Genomic DNA, 13622 nt, shown 5'->3' on the forward strand with positions numbered 1-13622 from the left:
AATGGAAATTTAATCCACCAACAGGATCCCACTTTGGTGGAGTCTTGGAGCGACAAATACGGTCAGTTAGGAAAGTTCTATATTCCATTTTAAAGGACACTTGTACCAAGAGTAGTTTAGATGATGAGGCTCTTCAAACTGTGTTTTGTGAAGTTGAAAGGATTGTGAATAGTAGGCCACTTTCCAGCTTATCTAGTGATCCGAATGACTTGGACCCACTAACACCCAACCATTTGTTATATTTACAATCTAATTTTAATTTTCCCCCAGGTATTTTTGATTTGAAAGACTCTTATGCCAGACGTAGGTGGAAACAAGTTCAGTTTATTGCTGACACCTTTTGGGATAGATGGACAAAAGAATACTTACCCACGTTACAAGAACGTAAAAAATGGACAAATAGCAAAAAAAACTTTAAAGTGTCAGATCTTGTTTTGATAGTTGATGATTCTCAACCTAGGGGATTGTGGTTGCTAGGACGCATCATTAAGATTATGCCTGATTCTAAGGGAAATGTTAGGGTAGTTAAAGTCAAAACCAAGCATTCTGAACTGATAAGGCCCATTTCCAAACTTTGTCTTATTATGGAATCAGAGCAGTAACAGTTAAGTTTCATTTGGAAACTAGGTTTCTTATTATTATGAGTAGGCATAAGCCAATTATCTAACATAAGCTTACTGTAATTACAGAGTTAATTAGTAATATAATACCAGATTAAGTTGTAATTCTTTACCTTAGGATTGCTGTGTTTACTATAATATTTCAGTAAGATATTGTATTAAAATTTGTGTCATTATGTTTAGAAAATTGTTTTAATTGTTTTCACGAAGTTACACAATTAGGGGGTCGGTATGTGAGTGCCTAAATAATATTATAGTACGTTTTTATGTAAAAAGAGGCTGTAAGCCTTGTGATTGTTAATGTTATTTTGTATACTTGATACCGAGGATGAGTATATTAATGGTTTGATTTGCCTAATTTAGCATATAATTATAATGATGTAATTTTCATTGGTGGTCTTATTCCACTGGTGGTTGGTCTGGGTTGTCCAGTGTGTTTTGCACACGGAGGGGCGCCATGTTTTCTTAGCAAAGAAGAAGTTTTTCCGTGTGTTGTCAAAAGCAGCTAGAGGGCACAAAAAACCGGTATCATTACATATTTTGTTATATTTTACTGTATAAGCCGTCAGTGGCACCAATTATTCTAATTATGTCATTTGTCACAGTGTAATTTGTATGTAATTCGTTCGTGAAGCTGGCGTGGTTATTTGTGCATAAAACCCGCTCGCCGTTAAGTAGTAAGTCACGTGACCCCAATCAGCTGTTTTGTTTACATCCTTAATAGAATGAACTGTCAAAACTAATACGATACTTATATGCATAGTATGTTAACCTAGGATTTGTAGTAGTCATATGTCAAGGTATTTTCTGTTTATCTGTCAGACTTGTCATATTTCTTTTGTTATACTGACATGATAGATGGAATTTATCTGTGGCACTCTGTTATAATAGTATGGTTAGCTTCAGAAAGTATATTGTATATTATATGTCTTTTCAGTCAATCTGTATATTTTGTATTACTACGATGCTGCTACAATTTTAAATCAAAACAAATTACAACAAAGTAATACAATGTCAAACAATTATTTACAAAATAAAACTCCCCAAACCCCAAGACGGGGGGTGAAGGCGTTGTATTAAGATTAAGAAGAAGGGAAATGGGATGTGAAGGTATGAAGCGCGCGGAGAAGCGAGGAATAATTTGTATCAATATAACGTTGATAACAATTACTTGACCAATATCCTAAAGCCTGAATTTGATGGTCAGTGAGGCCCGAAAAACTAGCCCAAGTGGCAGCACCCCTTCGGAAGGAATGTCCACCATAGGAAGATGGCGGTAAACCCAATGCGCGAAGTGCCTTCAGGAAAGGGCGATAGGCAAGACATCTGCCATCCTCGAGCAGGAAAAGCGGGGTGGACGGGGGAGCCGGCTTTGACAATATCACCTGAAGCGCAGAACAGGGATCGAGGGGATGGTTGCGAAGTTTTGGTAAACAAATGATGACTGGCTTGGCTCGAAATTGCATGTTTTTTTGTGATTTTAAGGCGCACAATGAATCCCCATGATAACAATGTTACATCCTTGCGTTGGATGTGAAAAATTGGGTCAAAGCGTGTTTTGACCAAGAAATTGTTAGGCCGCAAGAATCCAAAAAATCATAAAAGACAAGCAGCCCAGAAAATACTGTTATTAAACGATTTTCCCAAAACACGATGAATACGTAGCAATAAATCGGGTGTAATCGGGGCTTTGCAACTTTGAGCTGTACCCAGTGCTCTTTTGACACCTGTTAGAAGGTGTTTTATGGACCAACTAGTTAAAGGGTCGGCGAGATTATTGGACTTATGCAGTATCGAAATAATATTTATATAAGAAATTATAGTACTAAACTTAAATTGTTTAACATCAACTAAATACGCGATAAACAATTCAATAGTATGTTGAGCCACTGGAAGCATTGTTAATTTCATTCTTGAACAAAATTCTATATAACACTTGAGATGGGTATTATATGTAGTAACAGTAGATTTAGCCCACCCCAGTTTTTGGAGTCGCAGTAACGAATCTTCCAGGTTTACACCACCTAGAAAAGTAGAAGTGACAAGAGACATGGTTAAGTAGCTCAACAGTACTAAAGTAATAATCATAACATGGTAAATAATGAAATAACTTTGAGAGCTGTCCCGGTTCATGGAGCCGGGAAGCAGCATCAGCAATCAAATTGCGACTGCCTAAAACATGAACCGCTTTAATATCGAAGTTATAAATTGTCGATATCCAAAACAATATACGTAAGCACACCATTAAAAATTTGTTGTGTGAAGACCCTTTATTAATAACACATTTGGTAGTCATGTTATCGGTAAACGCAATAACCGTTTTGTTAGTCCAAAATGGACACCATCGCATGGCTGATAAAAGAACTGCAACAGTCTCTTTAACATTTATATGCTCATGTTCGACACAGGGTAAATCAATTGCCCAATTCACATAAAAAAAATCACCGTTGTAAACACCGGCACCCCCTCCAGAGGATGCATCAGTTTGTAATGAGGTGGTAGTTTTGGTATCGAGAAATTTTACTGTTCCGGAGAAAATACTCATAAAAATTTATCCACCAGGTAATGTCTAAGTGAAATTCGGCAGATAATTTTACTTTTCCTCTTCGTTTGACAGTGACGGCCATGTCTATTAGACGTCTAAGGAATATGCCCCCCCCCCCCCTTGATCATTTGGCACGCCCAGTTTAGTTTTCCACAAAGAGACTGTAATTGTTTTAAACTTGCCCGTTTCCGCTTTTGAAACACTAGCAAAAGGTCAAGAAATTCAGACTGTTTATCCTGCGGCATGGAGAGAGTAAGGTTTTTGGTATATAACAGTATGCCAAGAAAGAGCATCATTTGAGACGGCCCTGCAACCTTGTTCCAAGAAATATCGAATCCCAATTCGCGCAGAGTCTGGAGCAACAATAATAATCCCCGGTTACACAATGCAAAAGTGTCTTCGATGACTAAAAAGTCGTCGAGGTAAGCGATACAGGTGACACCAAACCTAACAGACATTATCTTACATACTGCCTTACTAAGAGTTTGAAAAATTGTCGGGCTCTTTGCATGACCGAAATGTAATTTTGAATTGTAAAAATACACAGGGTTAGTACCGCCCGAAAAGTGCCATTTAAGGCCAGTTAAATGGTAATCAGAGCTGTGACATCTAACCGATCTGTATGCGCTTTTCAAATCCACTTTAGCCAGATAACAGTTAGGAGTAATAAGAACAAGTGCATCTTTTAAATCCATGTAGGAGCAGCTGGTCTCGGACGTAAAAGAGTTCAAGGAATTTTCCTCAGGTGCGCTAGCATCGTGGATTAGGCGAATGTCACCACTAGGTTTAAGAATAGCACCCAGCGCACTTATTATTGTCGGTTTTACTGAAGTTATTACATAGTTTCCAGCTGCAATTTCATATTTAATCTGTTTCTCAACTTTTTCTCTAAACATGAATGCTGACGAGTAATTATCACGTTCGATTGGTAGGTAGGGACCAAATTTTGTCGTTAGGGTGAACCCATGTTTTACACCACTCAAAATAAAATCTCTGTCTGTACAAGTGGCTGGTAAAAGTCGTGTCCATGCGGCATAGCATAGGCCCCCACGCCTATCAACGTCAGCAGACGAAAGGGAGGTAACTCATAATTTGTACTGTGGATCGAAGCAGTCTTTGGGTGAAAAATTTGTGGCGGTTGACCCGTAATCACACCTTGTTTATGACCATCGATTGCCGAATGCGAATTAGAGAAGCACATAGCACAGTTGTGCATTAATTTACAATCGGTACGAAGGCACACATTACTGTTATAATTGCGACAGATTTCTCTACCGTCAGGCAAAAATGGTCCCTTTGCTCGATTAGATGATGACCATGGTTTGTTGAAAACCGGCATTGGTTTATTATATGATTTTGAAAAATATGGCACGGATGGAAACCTAGTCTGTTCTGACAGGGCTCTAGCCGAGGGATGATCTCTTTTTAATACCAATTGAAATTCACGTAACTCTTGTAGATAGCTTCCCCATTCAAAGTTTTCACCCGCTTGACGATCGCGATATTCTTTGTCATATAATAGTACACTATACCATACATATTTAGAAGCGAGACGGAAGAAGTCGGCTGTATATTTCAAGTAGGCGGCCACACTAAATGATGGATTCTGTTTCATAAGTTCTGGCAGGATGCGTGTATTTGCATATCCCCATTCCTCAATGGTTACTTTGTCTAAAGACTTTCTTTTGCCTATGCGAAACTCTACATCGGTACCAATGGAAAAAGTATCACATGGCGCTACAGGATCCAACCAAAGAAAGTTTAAAATCTGTAGGCCTAATGCCTTGTCAGATTTTGTGATGCCTGGCGCGGATAAAACCTGTAGACTTGGGGGCGTGGCCGACGAGATATTACTAGTACGCACCTCACCTTGATTTATGTCGTTAGTTCAAGATTTGTTACCAGGAAAGTTGAAGGTGCGGTCATGCCTCTGAGTCTGTTCTCCGCCGTTGACAGGAGGATTTTCTGTTGATGAATTCAGTTCTTTTCCACGATTGCGTTCTTTTTCAATTTGACGTCGAAGGATGGCTTTTTGGTTTTCAACTTTCACTGTGTGAAGTTCTAACTGAAGGGTAACTAGCTCAGGATCGATCTCAGAAGCATTTGCTAAACTAGTGTGTTCGGGGTCGCCCTTTTCACGTGGAATGGCGGTCGAGGTTGGATCAGGACTAGCAGTAGCACTCGGCTGGGTAAAGACATCGCCGATACCCGGTCTAATTTCATTGTCAGTCGAGTCGTCTTCCGACTCACCAGTGATCGCCTTAAGGACATCTTTCATCTTTCCACCGGCATTAGGTCGTCTGTTTCTTGAAGATGCCATTTTTACATAGCACAAATTAAAAAACACAGGCGCATGGCGTTAGCATAATTAAAAAGGCGGAAGCTTAAAGTTTAAAGCGAAGCAATGTCAAAGGTTAAGGTCGTTGAACGGTTACGTCACCTAAAATATGATTTACAAATAAATCTGTAATATAATATATATGTTTTTCGACAATTTTTAATAATTACTGCTAGGGTTTTTAATAATTACTGCTAGGGTTTTTAATAATTACTACTGCTAGGGTTTTTAATAATTACTACTGCTAGGGTTTTTAATAATTACTGCTAGGGTTATGGACCTTGAAATATGCAGAGGAAGCTCCAGAGACTAAAGTTATCACCCAATGTATACACAGTGTTTAAGTTCATGAGACAGAGACGTCTACCGTAGCCTACTGATTTTCAATGATTTCCAAAAATTACTGACTAGAGTTATATGTCCTTTGATCACTTGAAAAATCTTGTGCACGAAAGTTATGATGCGATTCACATTATGTTTTAACACAGCATTTTAGGTCATGATATGAAGAAGCCTATTCATTTTCAACAATTTCTGAAAATTATAGCCAGAGTTATAGCCCTTGATCCCTGATGGACACTCTAGAGACTAAAGTTATCACCCAATTTACTTTAAACTTATAAACAGTTTAATTTCATGATGAAGAAGACTGTCGTTCCCTACCTCTCTTTCCCTCCAACTGTCTGTCCCTCCCTCTTTCCCTCCCTCCCTGTCCCTCCCTCTATCCCTCCATCCGTCTTCTCTCCCTATTTCTCTGTCTACCTCTGTCTCTCCCTCCCTCTGCCCCTCCCTGTCTCCCCCCTTACTCCGTCTGTCCCTCCCTCTATCCCTCCCGCAGTTTGTCCCTCCTATCTGTCTATCCCTCCATCCGTCTATCCCTCCCGCTGTCTCCTCCACCTCTGTCTCCCTGTTCCTATGTCTGTCCCTCGGTCACTCCATCTGTCTCACCCTCTATCCCTCCCTCCCTCTGTCCCTCCCTCTGTCCATCCATCCCTTCATCTGTCCCTTCATCTCTCTGTCCCTACCCGTCCTTCCGTCTGTCCCTCCCTCTATCCCTCCATCTGTCTGTCCCTTCCTCTGTTTCTCCCTCCCATCTCTGTGCCCCTCCCTCTCTCTGTCCTCCCTCGGTCACTCCCTCTGTCTCTTCCTCACTGTGCCTGTCCCACACTCCCTCCCCCACTCCATCTTTTCCCCCTCCCTCTATCCCTCCCGCTGTTTGTCCCTCCTATCTGTCCCTCCCTCCATCTATCCCTCCTTCCCTCCCTCCTATCTGTCCCTCCCTCTGTGTCCCTCCCTCCCTACGTCTTCCCCTCCTGCTGTTTGTCCATCCCTATATCCCCCCCCCGTCTTTCCCTCCATCCGTCTTTCCCTCCTGTCTCTGTCTCTCCCTCTGTGTCTTCCTCACTGTCTCTCCCTCCCTGTCCCTCGGTTACTCCCTCTGTCTGTCCCACCCTCCCTCTGTCTCTGTCTCCCTGTCCCTCTGTCTGTCCCTCGGTCACTCCATCTGTCTCACCCTCTGTCCCTCCCACCCCTCTGTCCCATCCCTATATCCCTCCCCCGTCTTTCCCTCCATCCGTCTTTCCCTCCTATTTGACCCTGCCTCCGTCTTGCTCCCTGTCTCTGTCTCTCCCTCTGTCTCTTCCTCACTGTCTCTCCCTCGGTCACTCCCTCTGTCTTTCCCGCCCTCCCTCTGTCTCCCACAACTCTGTCTCTGTCTCCCTATTCCTCTGTCTGTCCCTCGGTCACTCCATCTGTCTCACCCTCTGCCCCTCCCTCCCTCTGTCCTCTGTCCATACATCTCTTCATTTGTACCTTCATCTCTCTATCCCTCCTTTCATCTGTCCCTCCCGCCTGTCTCGCCCCCCCTCTCTGTCCTCCCGCCTGTCCCTCCCTCCCCCTGTTCCCTCTGTGTCCCTCACTCCCTCTGCCCCTCCCTCCCTTGCTCCCTCCCTACGTCTTTCCCTCCTGCTGTTTGTCCCCCCTATATCCCTCCCTGTCTTTCCCTCCATCCGTCTTTCCCTCCCATTTGACCCTGCCTCCGTCTTTCGCTCTGTCTTTCCCTCCATCTGTCTTTCCCTCCTATTTGACCCTGCCTCCGCCTTTCTCCCTGTCTGTCTCTCACTCTGTCTCTTCCTTACTGTCTCTCCCTCCCTGTCTCTTGGTCACTCCCTCTGTCTGTCCCTTCATCCCTCTATCCGTCTGTCTGTCCCTCCCTCTGTCAGTCCCTCCCTCTCTCTGTCCTCCTGTCTGTCCCTCCTTCTATCCCTCCATCCGTCTGCCCCCCCGTTCCTCCCTCTGTGTTCCTCTCTCCCTCTGCCCCTTCCCCCATACGTCTTTCCTTCCTGCTGTTTGTTCCTCCCTATATCCCTCCCTCTGCCTTTCCCTCCATCCGTCTTTTCCTCCTTCTATTTGACCCTGCCTCCGAATTTATCCCTGTCTCTGTCTATCCCTCCATCCGTCTTTCCCTCCTTCTATTTGACCCTTTGTCTCTTTCTTACTGTCTCTCCCTTCCTGTCCCTTGGTCACTCCCTCTGTCTGTCCCGCCGTCCCTCCCTCTCTCTGTCCTCCTGTCTGCCACTCCTTCTATCCCTCCACCCGTCTGTCCCTCCCTCCCCCTGTTCTTCCCTCTGTGTCCCTCTCTCCCCCTGCCCCTTCCTCCATACGCCTTTCCTTCCTGCTGTTTGTTCCTCCTTATATCCCTCTCTCTGCCTTTCCCTCCATCCGTCTTTTCCTCCTTCTATTTGACCCTGCCTCCGGATTCCTCCCTGTCTCTGTCTATCCCTCCGTCCGTCTTTCCCTCCTTCTATTTGAGCCTTTGTCTCTTTCTCACTGTCTCTCTTTTCTTGTCCCTTGGTCACTCCCTCCCTCTATCCCTCCCGCCGTTTGTCCCCCCTATCTGTCGCTCCCTCCATCTGTCCCTCCCTCTATTCCTCCATCCGTCTGTCCCTCCCGCTGTCTCCCCCACCTCTGTCCCCCTTTCACCCTGTCTGTCCCTCTGTCACTCCATCTGTCTCACCCTCTGTCTCTCCCTCCCTGTCCCTCTGCCTGTCCCTCGGTCACTCCATCTGTCTCACTCTCCATCCGTCTTTCCCTCCTATTTGACCCTGCCCCCGTCTTTCTCCCTGTCTCTGTCTCTCACTCTGTCTCTTCCTTACTGTCTCTCCCTCCCTGTCTCTTGGTCACTCCCTCTGTCTGTCCCTTCATCTCTCTATCCCTCCATCCGTCTGTCCCTCCCTCTGTCAGTCCCCCCCTCTCTCTGTTCTCCCGTCTGTCCCGCCTATCCCTCCATCCGCCTGTCCCTCTCTCCCTCTGCCCCTCCCTCCGTGTCCCTCTCTCCCTCTGCCCCTCCCTCCCTACGTCTTTCCTTCCTGCTGTTTCCTCCCTATATCCCTCCCTCTGCCTTTCCCTCCATCCGTCTTTTCCTCCTTCTCTTTGTCTGTCCCTCGGTCACTCCATCTGTCTCACCCTCTGTCCCCCCACCCCTCTGTCCCATCCCTATATCCCTCCTCTGCCTTTCCCTCCATCCGTCTTTTCCTCCTTCTCTTTGACCCTGCCTCCGACTTTCTCCCTGTCTCTGTCTATCCCTCCATCCGTCTTTCCCTCCTTCTATTCGACCCTTTGTCTCTTCCTCACTGTCTCTCCCTCCCTGTCCCTTGGTCACACCCTCTGTCTGTCTGTCCCGCCCTCCCTCCCTTACTCCGTCTTTCCCTCCCTCTATCCCTCCCGCCGTTTGTCTCTCCTATCTGTCCCTCCCTCCATCTGTCCCTCCCTCTATCCCTCCATCCGTCTGTCCCTCCCGCTGTCTCCCCCACCTCTGTCTCCCTGTCACTCTGTCTGTCCCTCGGTCACTTCATCTGTCTCACCCTCTGTCTCTCCCTCCCTGTCCCTCTGCCTGTCCCTCGGTCACTCCATCTGTCTCACCCTCTGTCCCTCCCTCTGTCCATCCATCCCTTCATCTGTCCCTCTCTCGATCTGTCCCTCCCTCTGTCCGCCCATCCCTTCGTCTCTCCCCCCTCTATCCCCCCTCTGTCCTTCCATCTCCCTCGTTCTGTCCCCCTCCCTCTATCTTTCCCTTCCTCTTTCTGTCCCTCAGCGTTGGTCCCTCCTCTCTGTTCCCATGTCTTTCCCTCCCTCTCTCCCCGTCCCTCCCTCTGTCTCTCCTTGTGCCCCTCTTTTTCTCTGTGTCCCTCCCTCTGCCTGCCCCTACCTCTGTCTGTCCTTACCTCTGCCTGTCTTTCCCCACCTCTCTCTGTTCCTCTGTCCTTCCCTTCGTCAGCCCCCCCCCCCCGTCCTTCCCTTCCTCTCTCTGTCCCACCCTCTGTCCCTCCTATCTGTTCCTCTCTCCACCTGTCCCTCCCTCTACCCTGTAGCACCATTGGCCTTTCTGTCCCTCAGCGTTGGTCCCTCCTCTCTGTCCCCATGTCTTTCCCTCCCTCTCTCTCCGTCCCTCCCTCTGTCTCTCCTTGTGCACCTCCTTTTCTCTGTGTCCCTCCCTCTGCCTGCCCCTACCTCTGTCTGTCCTTACCTCTGTCTGTCTTTCCCCACCTCTCTCTGTTCCTCTGTCCTTCCCTTCGTCAGTCCCCCCCTGTCCTTCCCTTCCTTTCTCTGTCCCGCCCTCTGTCCCTCCTATCTGTTCCTCTCTCCACCTGTCCCTCCCTCTCTATCCTGTAGCACCATTGGCCTTTCTGTCCGACGTGGAGAGCGGACCACACAAACCGGTCGCCACATCTTACATACGACCCATGCATCTTTTCTTACTACATATTTCTGTAGCCTTGTGATCGTCTGGAATTTGCCTCTAGCTGTCTTTACTTCTGCTTCACGTTGTGTGTTTGCTTCTTACTGGTTTCTTAAGACGTTTGTCTTACCAGGAATAACAATGCAACAGTTCGTTTTTACATTTTATATAGCATAGCCGAATACAGGTATACAAGCATAGCACAGGTTACAATACTAGCTAAAACCATTTCTCCACCCTAGCAGCCGCGCGGCTGTCTAGGAGCTCAGATGGAACCTCTCTGGAATCTAATGGAAGTCTGACTTAAAAGTTTACTATGATATCATGGATATCATGCACAATCAAGTGTGATCATGGCCCTGAACCTGTGCAATTAACGATGTGATTGGTTAAATTAAGCCAAATGATGCAATGGTAAAATTTCCATGCACGTGATATCTCGTGGTATTTTATAGACACATGTTTGGCTAAATAACTCTTTTTATGTATCAACTGTCAATTACAGACAAAGCTGATTTAGTACACACTATATATAATATATATGTGAATATGTGTGAAACTATTAATTTGCCAAATATATTAATTAATGAAATATAAAGTCATCTTATTTCTCTATTCTTTGTCTATAAATTTAAACTATATTGCTACAATCCCTCCATCCGTATGCCCCCCCCCCCCGCTGTCTCCCACACTTCTCTGTCCCTCTGTCTGCCCCTCGGTCACCCCATCTGTCTCACCTTCTGTCCCTCCCTCCCTCTATCCCTCCCGCCGTTTGTCCCTCCTTTCTGTCCCTCCCTCCATCTGTCCCTCCCTCTATCCCTCCATACACCTCTCTGTCTCCCTGTCCCTCTGTCTGTCCCTCAATCACTCCATCTGTCTCACCCTCTGTCCCTCCCGCTGTTTGTCCCTCCCTCTATCCCTCCATCCGTCTTTCCCTCCCAGTGTTTGTCCCTCCCTCTATCCCTCCCTTCGTCTTTCCCTCCATCCGTCTCTTACTCCTTCTATCTGACCCTTCCTTCGTCTTTCTCTCCATCTGTCGCTCCTATATCCTCCCTCGGTCTGTCCCTCCCTCTCTGTCTCTTCCTCACTGTCGGTCACTGCCTCTGTCTGTCCCGCCCTCCCTCCCTCACTCCATCTTTCCTTCCCTCCCTCTATCCCTCCCGCTGTTTGTCCCTCCTATCTGTCCCTCCCTCCATCTGTCCCTCCCTCTCTCTTTTCCGCCCTCTGTCCCTCCATCCGCCTGTCCCTTCCTCCATCTGTTCCTCCCTCCATCTGTCCCTCCTCAGTCTGTCTCTCGCTCCTGTCCCTGTCTGTCTCACTCGCCCTGTCTCTCCCTCGCTCTGTCTCTCCCTCTGTCTCCCTATGCTCGCCCCTTTTTCTGTCTTCAATACACTGTGTTTATATTCATGAGATAAAGAAGCTATTGATGTTCAGTGAAAAAAATGTGACAACCCTTGTGGACTGTTCAGACTACTTAGCTGCTGTGGGCATATGTTTTGTGGCCTGGCCCCAAGTTCACAAAGCATTCTCAGACTTAAGTTGAGAATTTACTCAACTTTCAATCACTATTTATGAGAATTATCTTTGATCCAGAAACACAAAACTTTTCGCATAATTTCTTATTGATGTATTGGATAGATTAAAACAACAAAAGTTATATAAAGGGCTATATTCTAGTTTAAATATGGCGAACAATTTTGAGTAAATTCTTAACTTATGTCTGAGAATGCTTTGTGAACTCGGGGCCTGGTAACCTGACTTTAGGCGAACGCCTGTATTATGCTTTAATTATGATTTCGTCTTTTTGAAATTGTTATGAGGCTACATCATTGACAACATCAAGTCAATGCACCTCTTTATCGTCATTCAAAAACTCTTCTGTTTTAAACAAGTTATAACTCAGCGCTAAAGTCTTTATGTGGATATGCTTTGTCAAGCACAATATTTGGGGAGGAAAGCCAAGGTAATTATAGTGTACAATCAGTTCAAACTGCATATTTGATTACTTTTATTATTACTATTATATTTTAGAAAAAAAAAAATATCTTCGGAGGTTCTGGAGGAGCTGGAAAATGCGTTTTCAAGTGGGCTTACTTCTGTGAGTAAGTCCACTCAAAACCATGTTGATTCAGTCGCGTCAGCTGCAGGATTAACTTCACAGCAAGTTAAGGTAAGCTTAATAGGGGGATCCTTTTATGCAGGACATTCTTCTCAATGGGATTTTTTAAGACTGGGAGGCTATTCCATAGGATCATAAATACATTAGTTAGTGGCAGATCCCCAGTCCCCATCTATATTTAAACTGTATTTACATGTATCTTTTAATGCAAGTGATATTTTAGTATGCTTTCCAATGCCTATATCAGCCTATATTTAACATGACTAAAAGTTTCAGGAAAAAATTCAGAGATATTGTTCTTTATGTTTCCTTGTTGAAATTGAATATTAATATTGTTTCACTGTTGTTTATTTCTTTTGATATTTTCAAGTTATATGAACATCAAGCAGAAGTAACTGATTTATTGTGCATTACAAAATTCATATATTATTGTCAAGCTTAGGATATAATAAGCTTGCTTTAATATGTTTTTTTCAATGTACTTACTTACACCATCATGGAATTCAAACAGAGGTCATATTTACCTACCTGATTGTCAAAGAAATGGTTCTGTATAAGTTATGTAACTGGTAAATGACGTGAAGGACATACATGGATGAACTGGGTTAGACATTTTAATATTAATCAAATTTTTATCATAACAACTTAAACATTTCATACACATAGTCGTATGTCGTATCATAACTAAGTATGACTTCCAAGTTGTTATTATTAATTTAATATTTATATAAAGAGAGGTATTGATTATCAAATTTTTATATTCAGTCAAAATTTTACAAATGAAAATTCAAAATTGGATACTCTTTTTTTTTTGCAGATGGAATCAAAGACATAAAAGCATGGTCTAATAATTGGAAAAGTCTTCCTGAAAACCAAAAAAGTACTTATTGTCAAAGAGCCAAACTAACTGTGCCAATTAAAAGCCGACCAAAGTGTGAAAAAAAGAGGATCTCTTCTGTTCTATTAAAACAGTTAGATGCTCTTGTAAGTTTTTATTATTGAAAACTTTGATACTTTTAAACAATTAATTGTAGTGGTGAGCTTTGAAGATAAGGTAATCCAAAACATTTTGTTAGTCTCTCTCTCTCGCTCTCTCTCTCTCTCTCTCTCTCTCTCTGTCTTAAAGTGACATTTATTGCTAAATTTTAAAAATCTTGGATGCTTTAATCACATCTACACAATAAACAAAATCAGGATCTTATTATAGATACCGTAAACATTATTACTGAAATTTTTAATCATAAATCTTAACTCTTTCAAAT

The sequence above is a fragment of the Patella vulgata genome, chromosome 4 (assembly GCF_932274485.2).
Source record: "Patella vulgata chromosome 4, xgPatVulg1.2, whole genome shotgun sequence".
In the NCBI taxonomy this organism is placed as follows: Eukaryota; Metazoa; Mollusca; class Gastropoda; family Patellidae; genus Patella; species Patella vulgata.